General features: G+C 39.0%; 2 long non-coding RNA genes across 3 annotated transcripts in view; one reads left to right on the top strand and one right to left on the bottom strand.

Annotated features, from left to right (window-relative positions):
• The window catches only part of LOC125934929 (uncharacterized), a 476,458-nt gene that overhangs the window by 272,718 nt on the left and 180,097 nt on the right, over positions 1 to 23,643 (top strand). The window lies entirely within an intron of this gene.
• LOC125934927 (uncharacterized) lies at positions 6,100 to 18,077 on the bottom strand. The gene is made up of 4 exons (XR_007461575.1): positions 17,659 to 18,077; positions 13,494 to 13,601; positions 10,468 to 10,550; positions 6,100 to 6,409 (listed from the first exon to the last, which is right to left on the bottom strand). It is a non-coding gene; the product is annotated as an uncharacterized LOC125934927 (long non-coding RNA).

Raw genomic sequence — 23,643 nt, 5'->3', positions numbered from 1 at the left:
CATTGTCATTATGATATTGGGCAGTAAATACACCTTCCCTCTGCTCCAGATGAAAACACTGTTTTTTTTCTCTCTTTTCTAAGGCTCTTTGCTCTATAAACATCTTTGAAAAGAGACTTCTGACCCGAGCTTTCAGAATCTCTGCTAAGAAGATGTGCAGAAATGTGAAAGACTTATAGAAAACTGTCTCCCAAATCAATATTAGGTAGATTTTATAGGCAGCCCCTATGTGCTAGGCATGACACTTCTTACATTTATTTTCTAGTCCAGTGCTCACAACAGCCTTATGAAATGCAGTATTAGTCAGTTGGGCTGCCATTTGAAAATACCAAAGACTGGATGCCTGAAACAACAGATATTTATTTTCTCCTGGGTCTAGATACAGACTGTATGTCTAATTTCAAGGTGTTGGCATGACTGGTTTCTGTTAAGGCCTCTCTTATTGGCTGTTAAATGGCTTCCTTCTCGCTGTGTCCTAACATGGCTTTTCCTCCATTTGTGTGCCCTCCTGGTGTCTCTTTGCCTTCTTATGAGGACACCACTTGTATTGAATTAGAGACCCACTCTTATGAGCTCATTTCACCTTAATTACCTCTTTAAAGGCCCTATTTCCAAATATATTCACATTTAGGATTAAGGCTTCAACATAGAATTTTAGGGGGACATAATTCAGCCCACAACAGATACTAAATGCTATGCATTGCTTATTGTAACTATTTTTCAGATGAGAAAACAGAGGCCTTGAGAGTTTAAGGTACTTGAACAAGATCACACAGGTCAAAGGGGTGCAGTGGGCTTTGAACTGAACTCTAGTCTGACTCCAGTCCCATGAGCTTAACCACTCTCCTACAGAGCAAGAGTGAATACATTGTATTTTTAGGTATTTCTGAGGAAAAAAAGTGATTTCTTAGCTTTTGAATCAGAATCACTGATCTTGTGAAAGAATATTATAGTATGAGTTACACAGTTTATTAGTCAGACTTGCTCCCTCCCCCACTCCTTCCTTTTCCTCCCTTCCCTCCTTCCTATTGCATAATCATCAGCATATATTTATTGAATGCTACTTTGGCCAGGTGTCAAGGATCCATCAATCAATAAAATCAATTCCCTAACCTCATGAAAGGTATATTTTTGGTATTGTGTGAAGGAGTTTTACTATCCCTCTTTACCTCCTCCCAGTTTTTAATATTTATATTTTCTGCATAACTGAAAGGGAAAGAGAACTGACATTTACCAAATGGCAACCATATGTTAAGCATATCCACTTATACAGTATTATCTCATTTAATAATGCTGTCTTATTAGCATAGATGGGAGACTTTGCCATTTTAAATCTTTAATTATGCTTGTAGAAATATATATATACACACACACACACACACACACACACACATATATATATATATATGTTTCTATTAAAACTTGGGTTACAAGTTCAACTGTTTAGTTGTGATTATGCATTTATAAAGACTGCACACTTGTGTGTATGTATCTATGTATGTCTATATATTTGTATATTTTTCCCTTTTTGTGTCAGAAAATAGGTGATCAGTTCAAAGAGTGATTGGAAGTTATTACAACACAGCCATCTTCAAGCTTATAGTCTTGGGTGATGAAGTTGGAATTAATCAGTTTAACGGAGTTTACATATGTCCAGAAAGGACAGCTAAGGATTAAGGGGTGCCAGATGGCATTGATGATAAAGGGAGTGTGGGAGAGTATTTTACAACAGAACCTAAAACCAGTACCACTCTTGAAGTTATGTACAAGTTTTGGGGAGCTCTCAGGCTGGTTTATTCTGGTTCCAGCCTGTTTTTTTTTCTAGTTGCTGGCATTTGTGTAGTTTTGTCTGTATCTCGTTTTCTTTGCACTGTAAAAAAGGATTGCTTAACGTGCATTTAAAAGAAGAGCTTGTCTTAATTGAAAAATTAAGTGACTGTATTTTAAGATATCTTTGCTACATTTGCAAAAGTATTAGGAGTCAAGACACGGTGCATTAAGGCTCACATTTTTGTGAAAGTTGATCCCAACTGACTTTATCCTTCGGGTTTTCTGGGGCATCATATTTTATTTATTTGAGCATCTGTGATTTAGAATGCGTGATTCACTGGTACTTTACTATTATAGCTCTACTCTCTTGAAGTCTGCTACGTTTTTATAGTCCACAACTGGGAATTAACAAGTTAACCTTTGCTGTCACCAGATGTGACAGGAATAAAAATAAAGAGATTTCTTAGCATAATCACTTTAAAGAACACTGTTCATGTCAATACAAAACCAAGTCATAATATTCACCTGGTCTTATTTAAAAAAAAAAAAAGTTTTTGAGGTTTATATTCAAATAATAGGTAAAACTGACATGTAGGCTATTTGCGTTTGTATATTCTGTTACATTTTATGGATTTACTATTATTATCTGCTGTTTTCTTTTCTTCCTAGCTATGTTAAATCTTCATATCCATATACGGATTGATTAAAATTACTTGTTGGTGTGCTGCAAAAGGTTTTTGAAAACTAGATGTTTAAAATTCAACCTCAGTCAATATACATGACTCTAGCCAGAGGTTAGTGTCATCAAAACAAAGTTTATTCAGAAAGTAGTTACAATAATAGAATTACACTTTGTTGCAGTTATAAAACATACATTAAAGCATCAATAGCATAGTGGTTGAGAGTTTGAACTCTAAAGCTCAGTGACCTAAGTTAGAGTACCTCTGTCACTGTGGGATCTTTTCCAAGTTGCTTAATTTCTTAGTCTCAGTTTCTATATAGATAAAGTAGAAAAATATATGACCTATCTCATAGGGTTCTCAGTGTATTTAAATAAAGTAATATGGGTAGAGCACCTTGTATAGTATTAGGGTGCTAACTAAATAAAAGGGAGCTTCTAATTAATAATATTATGAAGCAGAGCCCTGGAGAGTGCCCTTGTTAGAATTCAGTGAAGTGAGCTGGGTTCTTTGCAGGTCCAGTGATTGACTTTTATCATTGCTCCTAGATTTAATCAGCTCACAGTCTCTGAGAGAAGGAATTGAACAAATAAACTCATGAGTGACTAATGTAAAAGCCAGAAAGCTCATTTATAAAAGTGACAGAATAATTATTTTGAAGCAAGTACTGAGGTGATTTTTTTTTTCCTCCTGCAATCTTTTACCTGTAGTCCTGTTTGCCACTTTGATCTAGATTTTGGTTCCTCTGACTCAGAGGAAAGCTTCAGTAGACCACAGAGGGGAAAAAAAAGAAACATTAATAGCCTTTGAATTTTGAATTATAAAGTCCTGGTATAAATTCTAGACAACAAGAAAATTTATCCTGTTGAGTACTGTTTGTCCTGGTTGCTGGGTAAAGATGAGGGTCCTCCCACCTTGGGTAGAACAAAAGACCTAGGGAGGATGGAATTGGATTCCCAGGTGGGAATCTCCTTACATCCGGGGATGGTTTAACACCATTTGAAGGGATGATGGTATATAGCATGGCATGAGATGGTAGTGAAGGCCAGGAGAATTTGAGTTAACCTTACTGAGTTTCTTATGATCCCCACAGAGGCTTGGAAATGTTGCTTCTTTCCTTTCCAACCCAGATTACAAACGGCCACAAAGTCTTGTCTGCTTCCCATTGAGAGGCAGAATCTAATTCTCTTCCCCTTGAATGAAGGTATTATAGTAGCTTAGCAGACCGAAAGAATGCAACAGAAGTGAGCTTCTGTGACTTCCAAGCTAGCTAATGAGTTTAGCATCTTTCGCTTGGATCTCTTAGAATGCTCCCTCAGGGAAAAGACAGCTGTTGTGGAAGAAGTTGGACCATCCTGCTTGAGAGCCTCTGTAGGACTGCCTGGAGAGGGGAGCAGGGGCCAGCTAAGTTGAGCCTGCCATCCATCCCAGCAAGACAACAGGCATGTGAGTGACTCTGTCTTGGAATTCCAAACCAGTCAAGCCACCAGCCAGATACCACCAAGTGATTCCAGGGGAGGCAGAAGAAATACCCAGCCAAGCCCTTGAAGATTGGATCTACAGATCATAAACATAATAAAATGATTATTGTTTTAAGTTTTGGGTGTTTTTTTCTACCACAATAGGTAACCACTACACAGCTCTTCACATGCCCTCAGAATGGTGTAGAAATAGGTAGAGTTGTCTAACTTTGACCAAAGAAGCTTTTTGGTCAGAGGAGAATTCACAGGATAATTTGTGTGGAGATGATTATCATCTTCAAAGAATCTGAGAGAGAGGAATGTCTCTTCCTAAGTACTGACAGGAAAAACCCACTGTTTTCTCATAAGTAGTGGACATAAGAGCAGAGAAATGTTGACTGAGAAGAAGCTTTAATACTGCCACGATTGGTGTTTTTGGAGTTCTACAATATGGCAGCTCTGCCAGGCCTCCATTCTGTAAATATCAGATGCTACACACAGACATGAGAGAAGACATTGCTTTCATTTTATATGACAGAGGAACCCATGATCTGACTGAAAAATACCTTGAAGTGACTAGGTTTGTTACATGCAACTAGAAAAATGGTGTTTAAGAAAAGAATTAAGTACAGTAATAGAAAAATGAAAAGTTATTTTTTTTAGCACAAGTTTGCTGTTTGTGAAGTCATTATTTGCCATATTAATTAAATATGTGAAATCGTGCCAGTAACCCGAGTAGAATGTCTTAATTATCTGATTAGCTCATCTCTTCCTGGGTCAGTTTATTGTTTTACGGTGGGAACTGTTTCTTGTGTTGCGATCTGAACCCTCAAGTCTGCTCCAGTACATACCCTTGTGGGAAGCTAAATTGTCATGGAGTCTGAACAAAGATAAAAGGAGAACTTCTGTCATCAGGGCCATGATACCATACCTGATGATTCACCTCTGCCCCACAATGGAGAACACCTCTTTATAGTGATTAGAACTCTTGTGTTGTTCCTTGCACCTCATTCGGTATTGTTGTAGTATCTATACACTAAATAAATTACAGCAAATTCTGGCTCCCTGGTTACCTTTTATCTCTTTCTAATATAACCATTTCACCATTAACGGCAAGTTGTATCTGTAGATATATTTATGTTGTTAATTAGATGATGCTCAAGGTCTGCATGTTTTTTTGTCTTTGTTAACATCTTCTGAGGCCATCTCTTCAGATACTAGATTTAATTTACTTTGTGTTGATTTTACTAATTTAACTCATAACTCATGGTTGCCTCCATGGTCTGCCTAACAGGGTTACTCTGTTCCTAGCTTATACTGTAAGACTTTTAGCACAATGCCAAGTGCAGTGAGCAAGAAAAATCCTTAATAGAAAATTAAGGGGAACGACAACATATTTTCTCCTAGGAAATGAAAGAGAGAAAAACTTTGAACATCTCATTGTGAATTTCTACCACCCAGTAATGAAGATATAGATTATATTGTGCATTTTATAATTCCTATTTTTGAAATAGCTCAGGGTTACTTCTGTTCATAAGTTTTGAGGGGAAAAACCTGTTCATCTGTTTATTAATTTTTTTTTTAATTTAAAAAAAAATTTTTTTTAACATTTATTTATTTTTGAGACAGAGAGAGACAGCATGAACGGGGGAGGGTCAGAGAGAGGGAGACACAGAATCTGAAACAGGCTCCAGGCTCTGAGCTGTCAGCACAGAGCCCGACACGGGGCTCGAACTCATGGACCGCAAGATCATGACCTGAGCCAAAGTCGGCCGCTCAACCGACTGAGCCACCCAGGCGCCCCTGTTTATTAATTTTTAAGAAAGCATTTATTAATCCCTGATTACTATCAAGCTCCATGGAAGGTGTTTTTTATAGTCTTATAAAATGTGTATCAATAATACATAAAATATAAGATACATAATAAGCATGTGAAATGTTCAATATTTTTACTTATCTCTGAAATCTAAATTAAAATCCAGTGACATACGGCTACACACCTACTAGAATGCTAAAGAAAAAAAGACAGATGATACCAAGTGTTGGTGAAAATAGGGAAAAATCCTAACTCTGGTAGTGTAGTTGGAAAATTTTTAGTATCCCTTAAAACATTGAACATATATTTACTCTATGATCCATGAGTTCCACTCCTAGATTGTATTAGTTATCTGCATCAGATTACTACAACATAATGGCTTAAAACCATAGTAAATATTTATTATCTCATACAGTCTCTGAGGGTCAGGAATCCAGGAGCTGTCTTAGCTAGGTGGTCTGGCCACAGGATATCACATGAGGTGTCAGTGTGTTGGCCAGGGCCACAGTCACCTGAAAGCTGGACTGGGGCTGGAGGTTCTGCTCCAAAGATGGCATATTCTCATGACTGACAAGTTGAGGGTGGCAGTTGGCAAGAGGCCTCAGATCCTTGCCATATGGATTCTGGCGTATTCCTCCTTTTAGTGTCCTCCTTGCAGCTGGCATCCCACAGAGTGAATGATCCTAGAGAGAGCAAGGTGGCAGCTTTTATGATGTAGCCTTAAAAACCATGCTCATGTCTATTTTTTTCCTAATATATTATTGATTACATAGATTAGCCCTACTCAATGTGTGTATATGGAGTAGGGGGTAGGGATGCATGGTGGCAAGGATCATTAGGTGCCATCTTGGAGGCTGCCTAAAATATAGGTATTTATCCCAGAGAAATAAAAACAAATGCCCATAAAAACTTGTATAAGAATGCTTATAGGAGCTTAATTTATAATAGCCAAACTGGAGCAACCCAGATATTCATCAACTGGAGTCTGACTAAACAAACTGTGGTATATTCACACAGTGGAAATGACTCACCAATGAAAAGGAGCTAACCACTAATAAATGCAATAATATTCATTTCAAAAAATATTCTGAGTAAAGGAAGGAAAAGTACATAGGCTATGATCTCATTTATAGGCAGTTCTAGAGTGGGCACAACTCACTTAAATTGATGTAAATCAGATTAGTGGTTGCTTCTTATAGGGGTGGGAGGTAGATTGAGGAGGGATGGCTATAAGGAAGGTTTCTGGGTAGTGGAACTGTTCTCACAACTTTGTTAAAACCAATTCAACAGCACATTTATGTTCTGAAGATTTTATTGTATGTAAATTAAACCCCAATTAAAAATATAAGGTATGGGGCACCTGGGTGGCTCAGTCAGTTAAGTGGCCAACTTCAGGTCAGGTCATGATCTTGCAGTTCGTGAGTTCCAGTCCCACATCATGTTCTGCGCTGACAGCTCAGAGCCTGGAGCCTGCTTCAGATTCGGTGTCTCCCTCTCTCTCTCTGCCCCTCCCCCACTCACTCTGTCTCTCTCTCTCTCTCTCTCTCTCTCTCTCTCAAAAATAAGCAAACAATAAAAAATATATAAAGTGTAATCCAAGGGCCACATTTGTGATATGTTATAATTAATAAGAGAAATTAATACTTGGGAAATATTAAAGGTATAGTCTTAATTTTTAAATAAGTCAAAACAGCAATTATAAGAAAATATTAATGATATCTTAATTTTTGTATTCACAATACTATCATTCAGAGTAATAGTTGATTTATTTTTTGTCTATTCCCATCTTTTTAAATGCTTTTTTGGAAAATAGATAAGAATGTTTTATATTCACAATTTTATAAACTGAGTATATATGTAAGTGGTTGGTTTGTCACAGTATAAACAGTTCCCCGGATTATTAAAAACTCTTTTGAAGTATTGTTTTCAATTGATATATTTCCCTGTAGGACTACGACATAGTTTATATAACTCTTCCGTTCATGATGAACGTTTAGGTGGTTTCTCCTCATTTAAGGAATGCAGTGGAGTTATACACAAAGGTTTTTTTTTCTTTGGTATTTGGTATTATTTCTTTATCCTGAGGTTTTAGAAATGATCTAGATAAAAGCTTATGATTCACATATTCATATTGTTTTTTAGAGGGTTAAAATCATTGTATACAAATACAACATATTAAAGTACATTTCCTTCACTTTGGTTAGGTGCTAAATACACTGAATGCTTTGGCCATGTGTTTATTAACCATTATAACTGAGAAGATGGAGGTTTAATTGAGCTTTAAGGAGGAATAGAAATTTAAATGAATATTGGGTTTCAGAAGGCAAGGATGAGGAAAGGGTATTTCTGCAGCGTTCGTGGCATGGCAGACAGAGCCGTGCAATGTCAAACCCAGGGAATTGCAAGTAGTTTAATATAAAAGCTTAGAGTGGTGGTTCTCAATCTTGGCTGTATTACAGAATCACCCTAGGGAGAGAACTTAAAAATCCCACCACCTAGGCCTTACTAGACAATAAACTCAGGATGGGTGGGTATAAAATTCAGGCATCAGTAGTTTAAAAACTCCCCAGGTGATTCCTGTGTGTAAGCAAAATTGAAAACCACTAGTGCAGACTGAGATGGATTGGGATGGGATGTAATTAGAAAAGTGAAAAGATGAAGACCGGATGTAGCAGGCATCGTGCTCTAGGACAAAGTGTGGACTTTCCAGGCAATTGAGCAGTGTTCATGTTCTTCCCTTATCACCCTGGAGTCTTTTGCCTTTTCCTTGCACAGGTGTCACTTTACTCCGAGCAAACAGGGAGTACCATGTCTCCTTGTGGACAGGCTGCTCTCAGCCTGCCGGAGCTTCTCCCTCTCCTCACTAAGATCTGGAAATGCCTTGGCATTTTCACTCTATACCCCCGGGCAAGTCCTTAAGCACTGATTGATAATGATGGGATATGAATAATGCAGCTTCCTCTCCCCTGATCAGGACAATTGCCAGGTGTGATTTCCACTAGTGCGCTCAAAGTAGCCAATCTGCAAACGTCGTACCATCCAGGACACAATCAGTTTGTGGCAGAAGGGAAACCTACATGCTGCTTCCTTCCCAAGGAAACAGTTTCAAGAAAGAAATGTCAGCTGAAAGAAACAGTGGGTTTAGTGACTTAGCTGCCAGCATGTTATCACTGACCAGACACACTTGATTCTCAGACCATAGGGATCTACAAACCACACTGTGAATAGCACGGACTTCCGTCTCTAGGTTGCCCTTGCATTAGTGAGCCAGTGTCATCTATAGTGGATGGGGCTTTTTATCTTTCAGCCTTGCCTGACTTCCTTCCTTTCCCTTTTCTTCTTACTTCCTGTTCTTGTATTTCCTAGAAACTCTAATAAATGCCTTTCCCGTGACTCTTAGTGTCAGCAACTGTTTCTAGGAAACTCAGTTAAAATAAGCAGTGAGGATTGTATTAGAAGGTAAAACTTGTGCTTTAGGAAGATCATCCCAAAGAATCATTTAGAAAAATGGGGCACCTTGATGGCTCAGTCTGTTAAGTGTTGGACCCTTGATTTGGGCTCAGGTTGTGATCTCATGGTTCCTTTGATGGAGCCCCGCATGAAGCACTGTGCTGACAGCTAGGAGCCTGCTTGGAATTCTCTCTCCCTCTCTCTCTCTGCCCCTCCCCCGCTTCCTAGCATGCATATATGCTCCCTCCCTCCCTCCCTCCGTCTCTCTCTCTGTCTCTCTCTCTCTCTCTCTCTCTCAAAATAAATCACTGGTTGTAAAACTCAAGGACCTTGCCAGGCTCCTCACAATTTGTAAAGTAAAATTTGCTTTATGGTGTATATATTTTTTCATTTACATTTTGGAGCTCATAGACTGATTCTACATTATATCTGTAAGGAAACTTAGGTATCCCTCAAATATCTGTCTTGGGCACATAATTAAAAATTTCAGGCCCTCGTTTTTCTCACTTTTTGAATGAGGAAGAAGAATTATTTCTATGACCCCTTCCAGTTCCGTAATGTTATATTCAGCAGTGCCTGCTCTATTACGTCAGTGAGAGAAGCATAAAACAGACTATTTTCCAGTAGCAATTGTCACTTCTCAAAACAAATTGACAAAAATCATACAATTATTCTAAGAACAATTCTGCAGGAAGCTAACCTTTGCCCATTTTTCTTAATGATATGTTTACTGCTTTTAACTTTGCTTTGGAAATGGGAAACCATCTAATTGGGTTGATAAGGTCAGCATGCAGGAGGTTTGGAAAGAGATTGGATAATATTTGTGAGTGTGTATATTTGCCTAGACATGCTTTTTGTCATGTTTATTGCACTTTAATGATTAGTTAGAAATAATAAGGCTGCTGTATATTCTCTTACATTAATGCTCTGTCATTTATGGATTATTCTAAGGTCATTTGAAAACACAGAGAAAATATAATTATTTGAGGGTGCTTTTGGAAGAGGTGGGTATATTAATAAAATAGTAATTTAATAACACAGTACTCCTCAAAACAGAGTTTGCCCAGTATCTATAGTTCATAGGAAGGGTTTATGAAGCTGAATGAGATGAGTTATATTTTCCCCTATTTTCAAGGAGCATTGAAATTAAACTTGGGGTGAGTTTGTGGATCAAGAAAAGTGAATTAACAGTGTGTAAATTATTTCTTTTCATCAGTTTATCACACCCTATCCACAAACAACCCTGAAATACATAAATACTTTCTAGACTCTATTGTGTTATACAACTTACCTAGGCAGAGATTGGAACTCATTAGAAATGATCTCAATTCTATTCCCTTTTGGGGTTCTATGTTGTGGAGTCTTCAAGGATAACTTTAAAAATAATAAACCATAGACAATTAGGGTATGTTTGTAGCATTTTCTTAATTTTATTTATTTATTTATTTATTTATTTATTTACAGAAAGTGAGGGAAGGACAGAAAGAGAGAGAGAGAGAGAGAGAGAGAGAGAGAGAGAGAGAGAGAGAGAGAGAATCCAAAGTAGGCTCCGTGCCAAATGCAGAGCCCGATGCTGGACTCAATCTCACGACTGTGAGATCACGACCTGAGCCAAAAATCAAGAGTTGGATGCTCAACTGACTGAGCCGCCCGAGAACCCCAATTCTTTTTTTTTTTTTTTTTTTTTTTGTTAAACAGGGTATAATAGAAAAGTACATAATTTTTCAGTGTATAGTTCAGCAATTTTTTACATATATATACACTTGTGTAACTACTTCCTGGTTTAAGATACAAAGCAAGATTTAAAAACCATCCTTCTCACCATTGGTTATCACCATTCTTGTCTTCCCTTAGCTTGGTTTTGACTGTTTTTGCTGTATAGTATTTGACTATATGGATATGTTTTTCTCCTCTTGATGGGCATTTGCTCTGTTTTCATTTTTCAGATATTACGAATATCTGGTAAGTTTTTTGATGGCCATATGTACTCATTATTTTTTAGTAGCTAGAACACAAATTAGGATTGCATGTTCATAAGGTAGGAATAATTTAGCTTTACTACTTTCTGTCAAATGTTTTCCCAAAGGGGTGGTACCAGTTTTCTTTCCCACCGGAAATATATGAGAGACCTCATTCCTCTGCATTTATGCCAATATGTTGTATTGTGAGTGTTTTTAATTTTAGTCGCTCTGGTGAATGTGTGGTAGTATGTCATTACAGTTTTAGTACTCATTTTCCTGCTGAATAATGATGGTTGAGTACCTTTTCATATACTAACTGGCTTTTATGAAACCTCCTTTATAAAATCCTGTTCAAATGTTTTAACTGTTAATTATCTTTTTGTTACTGATGTGTGTTTATGTATTCTGATAAATATGTGAATATACTTCTTTTGATGAACAGAGTTCTTAATTTTAATGAAATCCAACTTCCCACGATTTCTTCTATGGTTCATGCTTTTTGTGTTCTGTTTAAATATGTGACTTGAAAAACCAGTCACTGCATAATGTATTCAGTAAGACCCTAGGCTTATTTTTAAAAATTACTCTCTGTGGTATAGTGGAACATATTGAAGACTTCATGAAGCGCTGGGTGTCCTGTCTTTCCAATTTCTAAGTATGTACTTTGGGCAATATACTTAATCCTTTACATCTTTTTAATCATTCATAATGTGATACCTTAGGACTCTCACTCAGTTGCACATGGCCGAAAACTAAGCTAGTTCAAGCAAGAAAAGCTGATCTGGTTGGAGGGTAGGTCCTATAATCAGAATAGCTACCTAATCGTTGTTAGCACATATGAGACCTTAGGGGCCCGTCACCACATGATATTGTTATCTCTGCTTTTTTGCTCTGTGTTGGCCTCTTCCTCACTGACAGCAGATGGGTTTTATGTAAAAAGAGACATGGCAACTGGCAGCTTCAGGCTTAGAACACCCCAGCTGAGCATCTCAAAAGGAAAAAAAAAGTGATTTTCTGTCCCCTTCACTTAGGTATGTAACAAGATTCTGGGGAGTCATCTGTCTACCTATGTGAACAAAGAGGAGAGAAAAACTATTATTATTAACCCTGGATTGAAATCAAGAAGGGAATAGTTCCTACAAAGAAGTAGTTATGCTCTTGCCAGGAGGAGGGAGATAAGGTGCTGGGCAGACACAAATAATAGATGTATACTACAAAGGGAACAAAATGCCTGACTTACAAGAGTTGGTTGTTGAAAGTCTTTATCAGAGAGTTGGTTGAAAGTACCTGGTACAAGGTAGAGACACAATGCTTATATGTTGAATGTGAACTATAATGGGGATCTCAGAAACTTTTTTCTCCTGTTCTTAGAACTGGAGGTCTAGAGAGGATCATGGCAGACCTAAGCGAAATCAGGGATCTAAGATGCTGTTCTAGGCTCTTATTTGGAAGTGGCTTTCAGGGATTTTCAAGGTCCCTTGTAGATCTCTATATTACACAGGTCTGAACAAAGCTCTGCTTTGATTCTTCCTGTTGGTCCATAGAGATGCTCCTTGGGGTAAAACATGGGGCCCAGAATCTCCCAAGTCTTTATCCTCTATATTACATTGTTTTAAGTCATTCAGGACTCGACCCCTCTCCTGTCCAAAGTTTTTCCAACGTGGGTTTAGAATTCTTATGGTGATAATAGTGTTTAGACAGTTGATAAATTTGGCAGATATACAACATGGTTGCTTTTGAACCATCACCAAATGGAATATTTTTTTTAGCAGTAAGCACTTCTTAGGGCACTCATTATTTCTTCATTCCTTATTCCATCCCCAAAATATTTCTTGGGATCTGTAGGTTCTCAAACTTTGAAATGTATCAGAATCACCTGGAGGGCTTGTTATGCTACAGATTGCTGGGATCTACCACCCTGAGTGTATGATTCTGTAGGTCTGGGATGGGACTCAAATTGGCATTTCTAATAAGTTTCTGGTGTTGTGCTGCCATTGCTTGTTCAGGGTCCACATTTTAAGAACTAGATAGAAGAGACATTCCCCCAGATTGAGGCATGAATAAGACTCTTCACATCATATTCTAACTCAGTAGGGAAATTTGTAATTTGAAGAAAACTTCTTTTCCTTGTAAAATAAAGAGCCCTTATAAAAACAAAAGCAATTGCTGTCTAATTAACTTTTGCAGTTTTCTTCCTTTGAGGGTTAGGGTGAGGGCAGACCCATATACCAAATTAATTTCTTGCAGGTCATACAATTTGTAGAGGAAACAAAAATAATATCCTTATAAATAGCTGTAAGGATAACTCATAGGGAGAGTTGCAAGTAATCTTCACCTCTGCTCTAAAATCTCTTACCTGCTCCGCCTAATGAGATTTTCTGTTTTCCTTGTTTGTTTTTCTTTTCCTTTTGTGTTCTTGCTGTGTGTGTCCTGGGAATCAGATGTCCCCAAACAGCATTTCTAACTGAAATTGAAAGGGGTGATGTTACATTCTGCCCGCTTCAGACTCAGTCACCAAATGAGTCATAGGAACTACTGCCAGAGACTGAATCACACCACTGTCCTTCCATCAGCCCTAACCGAGAAATACCGTTAGCCGACCTTAGAAATTAAAATCTGGAAGCAAAGATTGGTTTGGTTTTGCTTTGCTTTGTTTTTGGTATCGATGTTGGGCCAATATTGGCAAAGAGGAGATCACGCTGAGTGGTGTGAAGGAGAGGACAAGGACAGATTCTACAATAATGACTGCCTCGGGTGATGGCTTTGTTCTCCTTTCAGAGGAGGGAAGTTCAAGTGTTGCTGGCCTTGAGGACCTCTGGGGCTTAGAGGTTTGGCCTCAGAGGTTTTCTTCCTCGAAGATTTAGGGTTTTAAATACCAGCTATTAAGTCCAACTCCTGTTTGTGAAGCGGTATTTTCTCCTTTCTAAATTAGTATTACGGATCACCAAAGGCATCTGTCTTCTATCTAGTGAAGAACCCTGCCCTGTGGTTAAAATAGCCGTGATATACCATGATAGTGTGGCATCCCTGGTAATGTCACTCTTTCACGCTCCAGTTTGCACTTTTGCACTTAACATGTAACTTTGAACTCTTGCTGCCAAGTACGGAGAAGAATAATAGCCTTATTAGAATGGAGTCTGGTAGTTTTGCTAAATTCATTTTTATTAAGTTTATTGAGAGGTCTCTGTGCCTGGGTCACCTGGGTGGCTCAGTTGGTTTAGCTTCCGACATTGACTCAGGTTGTGACTTCAGGGTTTGTGAGTTCAAGCCCCTTATGGGGCTCGCTGCTGTCAGGGTGAAGCCAGCTTTGGATCCTCTGTTCCCCTCTCTCTCTGCCCCTCCCTGCCTGGCACTCTCTATCTCAAAAATAAATAAACATTAAAAAAAAAAAAAGTCTCTTTGCCCACCACCTTATTTCCAGGTAACAATTGTGGGATACATTTTTTAAAAAAGGAATTCTATATAAGTTACATAAGCATATAAAATTTAAAGCATTGAGAATGAGAGAGAATGTCAAAGTAGTCTGTCACTTTTCCGTGAATTTAAGGAAGGGAATGGGAATGTGCGCTGGGTTATGGGGTAGAACTGAGGTTGTGTGGATTTGAGGAAATAGTTGAAGTTCCCTTGTCTTTCCATGACTTACAGTGATTCTGGGTGGTGTTGGAAGGTTGTGAAGCTAGGTAGGAAGTGGTATTAATAAAGTCTTCATATGTAAGTGCTGCCTTTTCAAGGCAGAAACATTTTATTTCCTATCTTATCATTTCTCCCAGGAGATGGAGCTGAAAGGAAATGCATTTAAGCCTCTGCAACATTTCATAAATTGAAGGAAGATTTAATTCCCCTTCTATTTATCTAAGTATCATATACTATGATAGGCATGGGGGAGCCAAGAAAAATTCACTACGTGTGCCCTCAGTGAATTTCAGTTATAGTGGGAAGGTAAACATGAAAATGAAATTATAATATAGTAACCTGATAATTCTGAAGTGTTGAGCATAAGGTCCTGTGGTGTCTACAAACAAGGGGGCTAATATCTCTGGAGGAGTCTCTGAAGGCTATATGGACATTTACCAGGCAATCAGGAGGGACGGGGTGGTGCAGGAAGATAGAGGAATATATGCTCTGACAGAGGCATGGAAAGAACTGACTTGTCGGTGTGTCAAAGTACGAAGAGGAAACTGGCAGGAGATAAAGCTACTCTGGAAAGTAGTGGCTGTGGTACTCAAGGTCTTCTTGTCTGTTGAAAAAGCTTTAAATGGTATCCTGTTGTCAGTGGGGAGAATTCTAGAGAAACTGGATGACAGATACTCCATCTAGCTTTTTCTAGAATCATGAAAGCATTGGAAGGCCTGGAGAGTCTAAAAACGACTCCCAAAACAAGACAATCCAAGAAGACTGGTGAGGTGTCAGGAGACCGCTGAACCTTTGGAGTTCAGGAGCAACAAGGAAAGTAATAGGAAACTAGCCCCTGGATGAAACTGAAGGGGGAAAAACATGGGGAAGAGAAGCAGCTGAGTACAGAAACCCAGAGCATGCACACTTGAGGGACAGTTGGGGAGACAAAGATGGAACGGCCATAGTCTTGGTTAGGAGAAGAACTAAGAGAGTGTTGCATTACAGCAACTGAGAAAGGAGAAAAGCTGAGGAATAAGGACATGGGTAACAGTGTGAAAATGCTGTAGCGCAGTGATTATCCATTTTTTTCAATTTTTGATCGTCAATTTTTTTAATGTTGATTAATTCATTTTTAAGTAATCTCTACACCCATTGTGGGGCTTGAACTCACTGCTCTGAGATCAAGAGTCACATGCTGTTCTGACTGAGCCAGCCAGGTTCTCCACAAATCAGTTTTTTAAATGAGATCTTTTCAGTGACAAACATTTTGTTTACCTCTAGTATTAGGCAAGGTTTTCTTTGCAAGGAACAGAAAAGCAGACTGAAGTAATTTAAGCAAAAAATGAATTTGTTGATTCATATAATTGTTTTAAATTTTTTAAATGTTTGTTTATTCTTGACAGAAAGACAGATCCTGATTGGGGGAGGATCAGAGAGGGAGAGAGGGAGATACAGAATTTGAAGCGGGCTCCAAATTCTGAGCTGTCAGCACAGAGCCCCATGTGGGGCTCGAACTCATGAACCGCAAGATCATGACCTGAGCCAAAGTCCAATGCTTAACCCACTGAACCACCCAGGTGCTCCTTGACTCACCTAATTTTAAGTTGAACGGGGACAAATGTAGTAACAGGTGTTTATTTTTTAAAGTTTATTTTTTTTTAATTTTGAGAAAGAGCAAGAGCACAAGTCGGGGAGGGGCAGAGAGAGAAAGAGAGAGAGCATCTCAAGCAGGCTCCACCAGGTCAGTGCAGAGCTCAGTGAGGGGCTCAAATTTGTGAACCCTGAGATCATGACCTAAGCCAAAGTCAGACGTTCAACCAACGTAACCATCCAGGTGCACCTAGTGACACATGTTTAAATGGTGTCACTCAGCTAAGCCTGTCTCTCACTACTTCTTGTGTTTTAAAGTTTATTTATGTTTGTTTTGTAGAGGAGAGAGAGTGTGTGTGCCTGAATGAGGGAGGGGTAGAGAGAGGTGGGGGAGAGAGAATCCCAAGCAGGCTCCATGCTGTCAGCACAAAGCCTGATGTGGGGCTTGAACTCTTGAACCATGAGATAATGATCTGAGCCAAAACCAAGGGTCAGACCCTTAACTGACTGAGCCACTCAGACACCACTCTCACTACCTCTTTTGGCTTTGCTTGCCCATCTTCTATATTGGCAATGTTGTTAGGCAGGCTCTTTTCATGAAGTTAACAAAAAAATGGACTCTGAAAAGGAGGCTTAGCTCTTGCTCACCCCTGATGATACCCAAAGTAGAGTCTCTTTCTTTCTTCCAGGATCCCCACATCACTATTGGGGTACAGATTTTTTAGTCTTTGGAAGGCGTATGTTCTGCTGTCAAACATGGAAAAGTATCCCCCTGAGAATTATCAGAAGTTAAGATTTAAAAAAAAAAAAATTTTTACCATTTATTATTTTTGAGAGAGAGAGGCAGAGTGTGATTGGGGGAGGGGCACAGAGAGGGAGAGACACAAAATCTGAAGCAGGCTCCAGGCTCTGAGCTGTCAGCACAAAGCCCTATGTGAGGCTTGAACCCATGAACTGTGAGATCGTGACGTGAGCCAAAGTCAGACGCTCAACCAACCGAGCCACCCAAGTGCCCCAGAAGTTAAGATTTTTGGTTCCAGAAAAGAGAGAAAGGATGGCAGGTATGCAGATTAACCAGGGTCTCTGACTGGGGAATCCTGGGTTAACTTTAAATCGGTTTGTCTCAGAATTCCCAAACCATTTATAGTCTTCTGTGAGAAGCCAGGCCTTAAATCCAGCCCACAGTTACACATGAGGGTAATTATATTTTCGGAATGTGTGCCTTGAGGAATATATAATGACAAAAACCACTATGAATTTAGTGACGCTTAAAAATGAATTTGTTTTTTAAATTCATGAGAATAATTTTTACTTACATTCTTAAAATGATGTATAGTGACATTTTTCCTCTACAAGTAATGCTTGGGGAGCTTGTGAATTTGTGAGGCTGTTTCAGTCACTCTGACATCCCCAAAACACAAATTGCATGTCTGAAGAATTGCAAGTTCCTCGTGGAGTCCACGGGTAGCCTAAGCATATTTTTAGGGCGTATTAAATAAAGAAATGTCCAGGAAATGTTACAGGACCCATACTTATGTAGTTTTGGGGGTGCTAGTATTTAAAAACTGCACCCTCAAGGTGGGTGATGTTACTAGGACCCAAATTGCTCATCTAGAAACTAGGCAAAAATGAACAGGCCACGTGTTGGTGGGAGTAGGGATTCGCATACATTACATAATAAGTACATTATTTTAGTTGATTTTCTAATTCTGTCCTGTTTTCAACCCTTCTGTGTGTATACGGTAGCAAATCGGGAAAAGTTTAACATGATAATATGGAAAGAGGAAACTACATATATGTGTATTTACATATGTGTATAGGTTTCATATGCATGTATACATGCATGTACAGATATACATTTACGTATTCATATACATATACACCCAAAACTCCTCACGATTTCTGAAGGAAGTAGCTTTCCCTTCAGTACAACTTAGAGACCTGTGCCACGCGAAACGGGTTCTGGATATATCCTAGTCTTTTGCGACGGGGCTGCCGGGTGCATTAGTTCTCCTGTCTGCAAAATGGAGGCTGCTTGACCTGTCGTCTTCTTCCCTCGCGGGAAACGCTCAACGTCCGCACACAGTGCTTCAGCGTCTCCGGTAAAGAACTGCCTCCCTGGCACCTGCGAGCTGTTATTGAGTGGTCCCCGAGTGCAGAGTATTACATTCGGTGCAGTGTTTCCGGAATGACGGTTTTGTTAGCCGTCTGCACTATCTTCTGGTGCGGGGAGGGCTCCTGTGTGGCTTGAGCCCGGCCGCAGGGTAAGGAATCAACGCCCACGCCCAGGAGGAGAGCGGCAGGTGCGCGCGGCCCCTCCTTATGCGTCCTGCCTGCCCTGCCGGTGCGGCTGCCAGCCGCTGTGGCGCCACCACTGCTCAGCTTGGGCCATTTCCCGACCCGGCCACCCAGCTGTGCCTAACATCGTCCACTAGAAATTCAGCTGGTGGAAAAGGGAGCACCGAAGTGAAACTGGTCTCTGTCACCCAGGCTACCCCTCAATCCTTCTGACACTCTAGTCCCCTAGAAAATCGTCGCCGTAATCTAATTTTTCTGCAAAAGAAAGGAAGAACAACAACCCCCGCTCTCCCAAAGAAACCCTATAATACTGATATTATGCTGTGAAGTATTTGCTGTGAGGTTTGAAATGGTGTTGGAAACAGTCATTCTGGTTTCTTGGGCAGTTACCAAATAGCTTTTAAGTACCTCTTTTTTTTGGTGTGTGTGTGGGGGGGTTCTGTCCTCAATTATAGATCCATTTGTAGAGGAAGACTTCACTCTTTTGCTAAATTGTCAGAGGAGTAGGTCTAAAATAATTTAATTGGGTTCCTGATGGAATGCAGTTTCATTTTCCCAGTTTTAAGAACTTAAGGTTTTATGGGTTTTGTTACTTTGCTGTTTCAAATTTTAAGTTCAATTTTATAATTTTATGAGCCTGTATTTTTTAAAATAAAAGTATTTTTTTTCAAATAAAAATAAAAATGAAGTTAAAAAAAGCTTTAGTTTTTTTAACAAAAGGAACATCTCTTTTTAGAAGTCATTGAAAATCTTGAGGGTTTATGTATACTTTTTTTCAGTTCTGTTTCTCTTTGCTAGAATTACTGGATTTAAGAAAACCCTAAATATTGCTGTAACTTACCACAATTAGTAATTTTACTGAAAACTCTGGTTAAGATCAGATTGGGTCCATTTGTTGAGTAGTTAAGGAAACTGGCAGTATTACTTATTTTTCACAAGTGAGAAGCTACTTTGACATTTGTGGCTTCTAAGTATGAATCTCAAAATTTGCATTTGCTGTGCATTTGAACTGGTGTGGATTTTCTTTTGTTTTGAGTGCATTTTACCTTATAGCTGCACAACTAGGGAAGTGATTACTTACAAATAAGTGATGTATTTAGGAAGGTTTCTGATCATGTTATGGTAGCTTTGATTAAATTCTCAAGTAAGGTAATTATTGCAAGAAGTTCCCAATTTAAAGCAAACACCTTATTAGGTTGAAGATAATTAAAAAAAAAAAAAAAAACATAGCCAGTTTATGTCTGCAGTCTTGGCCTCTTTCCCTCTCTCTGTCTCCCCCAGTTTCTCTTTCTTTTTGTCCCTCTCCTTCTTCCTCTCCCTCCTTTTGGCACTCGGTCTCAGTAAAAGTGCAGTAACTTCCAAACCCATCTCAGGAAATAAATGCTATGTCCAAACTACTTTTGGGGAAAAAATACCACCATAAAATGATGTTGAGGGAATTGCCATAAGATAATGGTGATATTTCATCGTCCTGTGACATTACCGTCCTGGTTGTTTCTCTATTTTATATAATACCATACAACAACAGGCACTTTGTGAGGTTGAAATGTTGACATTTTTCTAGCATTTCTGTGTTTTAGGTGAGTGCCAGAATTGTCAACAGGAAGCCTTTCCAAAATCCCCATTGTTACCCAGAGAGAAAATAATGACATGGCCATGTTTTTAATATTTCAACAGTATGATTATGTTTGGTCATCACCGAGAAGTGGGAGGCTTCATATCCTTAGGAGTTTCCTTATTAATTACTTAAAGTATAAGAGTTATAGTGCACAAGAGGGGGCAAATCAGGTGCCCAGGCCACTAACTCTAATTAAGAAAAATATTTTGCTTTGGGGAAAGCAGGCTTTCTAATGGTTCCTGGCAGGGTTATCTGCCTCTAGATGGAGGTTTCCAGCACAAATTTCTCTTCCTGTAGTCAGTGAAAATGAATCCAACCAGCCTGGCTTTGTATCCCTGGATGGAAAGGGGAGGAGCTCAGAAATTGGTTTTAATTTATCAAATTCAAGTTGCCTCTTCCTTCACCATTTTACGATTATCATTGGCTGCCTCACCCCAGTGAGGTGCTTCCTGCAGATGCCATCTGTCCTCGCTGGCACCTTCTGCCCCGTTGGCATCTCCTGCAAGCTGGATAGTGAATGTCCTGTCACTTCTAGGATAGTGACTCTCAAATGGTGGTTTGTAGTGTGGCTAGTTTGTGGACTGTACTCTGATTTGTTGGCGATGTTCAATCCTACCATTATCGTATTTTTACTTTATTATATCCCTCATGGTTGCTACATGTTAGTATACTAGGCGAGAGGGGATTCTGAGACTAGGTGTTGGAAGCAGCCACTGAAAATGGCTGGAAGGGCACAACGGGCTATTGCTAGGTTGGAGCATGGTGCCATTTTCTGCCTCTTCCAGGGCTTGTGTGTCCTCTAAGGGCCAACCACTGACCTGCTATGCCTTCCTGCTCCACAAGGGGCCATATACTCAGAGATTTGCTGTAGTATATGCCTTCCGGAACTCTAACTACACTGTTACTTCTCTGAACTCATCTCACTCTACTCCTCAGTCCCGGGCTCACTCAGCCCCAGCTACCCTGACTTGCTGCAGACACATCAGGACACTGGTAGACACTTAGAGGGCTCACTCCTACACTGCTTCAGGCTTTTACTCAGATGGTATCTTTTCAGAGAATCTCTTCCAGGACATTCTACTTAAAACTGCAATCCCTGACTCATCGTACACATTTTGGTTTTGACCTTGCACATATCACTATCTCACGTAATATTTTAATCATTAATTATTTATATTACTTGTATGTTATTTACATGTCACTCTTTTATCTGTCTTCTTCTTTTAGAATTGAAGGTAAATAAACATAGGGATTTGATCTTTTTGTTCACTGCTGTATTCCCAATGCCCAGAGCACTGCTTAGCACTTAGCAGGTGCTCAGTAAAAAAAAAATTTTCTTAAAGAAAAGATGAATGGATGGAGGCCCCATACTAGATATATCTATTGCTTAATTGGAGTCTATATAAACACAGCAGAGATGCTATTATAATTTTCTCATCTAAATTTGGAGTCAAAACTCAGTATACTCTTTCATTTATGAAGTCATTGGGAATGAGAAGTAGTCTTGGATTTATGTTGATTACACCAAAATAAGATCAGACAGTTGATTAAAAACAAAGTGTAATTGTTCTGTAATTCTTTGGGACATTTGTGTGTATCAGCTTTGTCTAAATCTCAGAATCTTATTTTTAATTCATCTTTAAATATTTCTAAAATACTGAAATAGCTTATTGGGGAAAAGAATTAATGTTTACTAAAGTGCTTTCTATATATTAATTTTCTTACAAAACCTAATTAAATTCTTATGAAAACAATGTAACAAATACATTTCTATTGCTCTTTGAACTGAGATTCTGAATGTTTGTAATCACTCCATGTTTCAGAAGTAATGAGAAGACCTGATCTTTACAATTTATGCTGTAAAATAAGGACTTCTGTGGGAAAACAAACCAGTGAATCAGATCACCTCCCATTAATTCATCTTCTGTTGGTTGAATATACCTCTCTGAAAAAGTTTTTTAATGTTTATTTATTTTTGAGAGAAAGTGAGAGAGAGAGAGAGAGAGAGAGAGAGAGAGAGAGAGAGAGAGAGCGCGCAGGAGAGGTGTTGAGAGAGAGAGAGATACAGAATCAGAAGCAGGCTCCAGGCCCTGAGGTGTCAGGACAGAGCCTGACTTGCAGCTGGAACTCATGAACCAGAAGATCATGACCTGAGGTGAAGTCAGATGCTCAACTGACTGAGCCACCCAGGTGTCCCTGAATATACCTCTTAAAGTAGGGCCCTGCCATATCATTCAGGCCCAACTGGCACCCAATGCCCCCCCATCATCTCCTTTCCACTTAATGATCCCAGGCTATTTCCCTCTATTCCTTGTAACACATCCTCTCTGTGTTCTGGTAGAGAAGACTATCTTTCTCCCTTGTAACCTGCCACACTTTACCTATTATATACCTATGTACTAGTTTCTGCCTCTTCTTCAGTGATTTCATGTTTATTTCCCCTATGCTGTTCCTTGTGGGCATGGATGTCATTCCCTTCCTTTTCTGCTCATCCTTACACTTAACACCCTTAAAGGTCTACTTGAAAACTGTACATTTTGTTTTTCTTGATCCTAGCCTACAACAGCTTCTCTCTTTTTTCTTTTTCTTAATTACTTTTGAACTTATTAGCTGTACCACACAATGTATTAAGCTCTAATTATAGACTGTAGTGTTCTGTAATTGTTTCTAGTGTCAGGCTGGTTATCTGAACAAGATAGTGTTTAAAGAGATTTATGCCTTATACTTGTTTTCTCCTTTAAATACTTCTTAGGGTAGATTTTACACCTTTGGGAGATGCTCAAAAAATGCTTGGCTTTTCATCCTGAATATTTATTGAGTCCTGCTGGAAATCATGACATCATTTTGGGACAGAGACTCAAATGTGGTTTGTCCAACAGTGGTTCCTTCCAGTAACAATCCAACAACAGCTCTATGCATCTTGTCTACAGATACATTTTTGAAAAATCACTGTTGGGTTTTGTTTCGCTTTCATGATATCTGAAATTTGAATGCCAGCTATCACATTGTGAAATGTAGTTTTGAGGACTGGGTGAAAGACAGAATGTAGATACAAAGTCCTCATCTTCAAAAAGCAAAATAAAAATGCCAATACTTGGGAATTTCAGAACAAAGCACAGAAATTTTGGATAAATGGTGAGGCCAAAGAAGTCATTTGTTCCATTTCTAGGGCACTAGCAAAGTTGGGTGATGTGTCCTTTAAAGCATCAGTATATTTTACTTTTCCTTACAGCCTTGTGTTCTCATAAATACTTTGCTGTTTCCTTGAGGGAGATGCCTATCGCATTAAAGGTAATTGGGATGGATTTGAACTTCTGAGGTAGCGTTAAACACTTATTAACATAAGATTAGAGGCGGCAAAAAGCAGTGAAAGATCTGCAGGTGA

This window comes from Panthera uncia, assembly GCF_023721935.1.
Source record: "Panthera uncia isolate 11264 chromosome A1 unlocalized genomic scaffold, Puncia_PCG_1.0 HiC_scaffold_17, whole genome shotgun sequence".
Lineage (NCBI taxonomy): Eukaryota > Metazoa > Chordata > Mammalia > Carnivora > Felidae > Panthera > Panthera uncia.
Note: the sequence above shows the minus strand (reverse complement) of the source record. Positions and strands in the feature narration are given on the sequence as shown.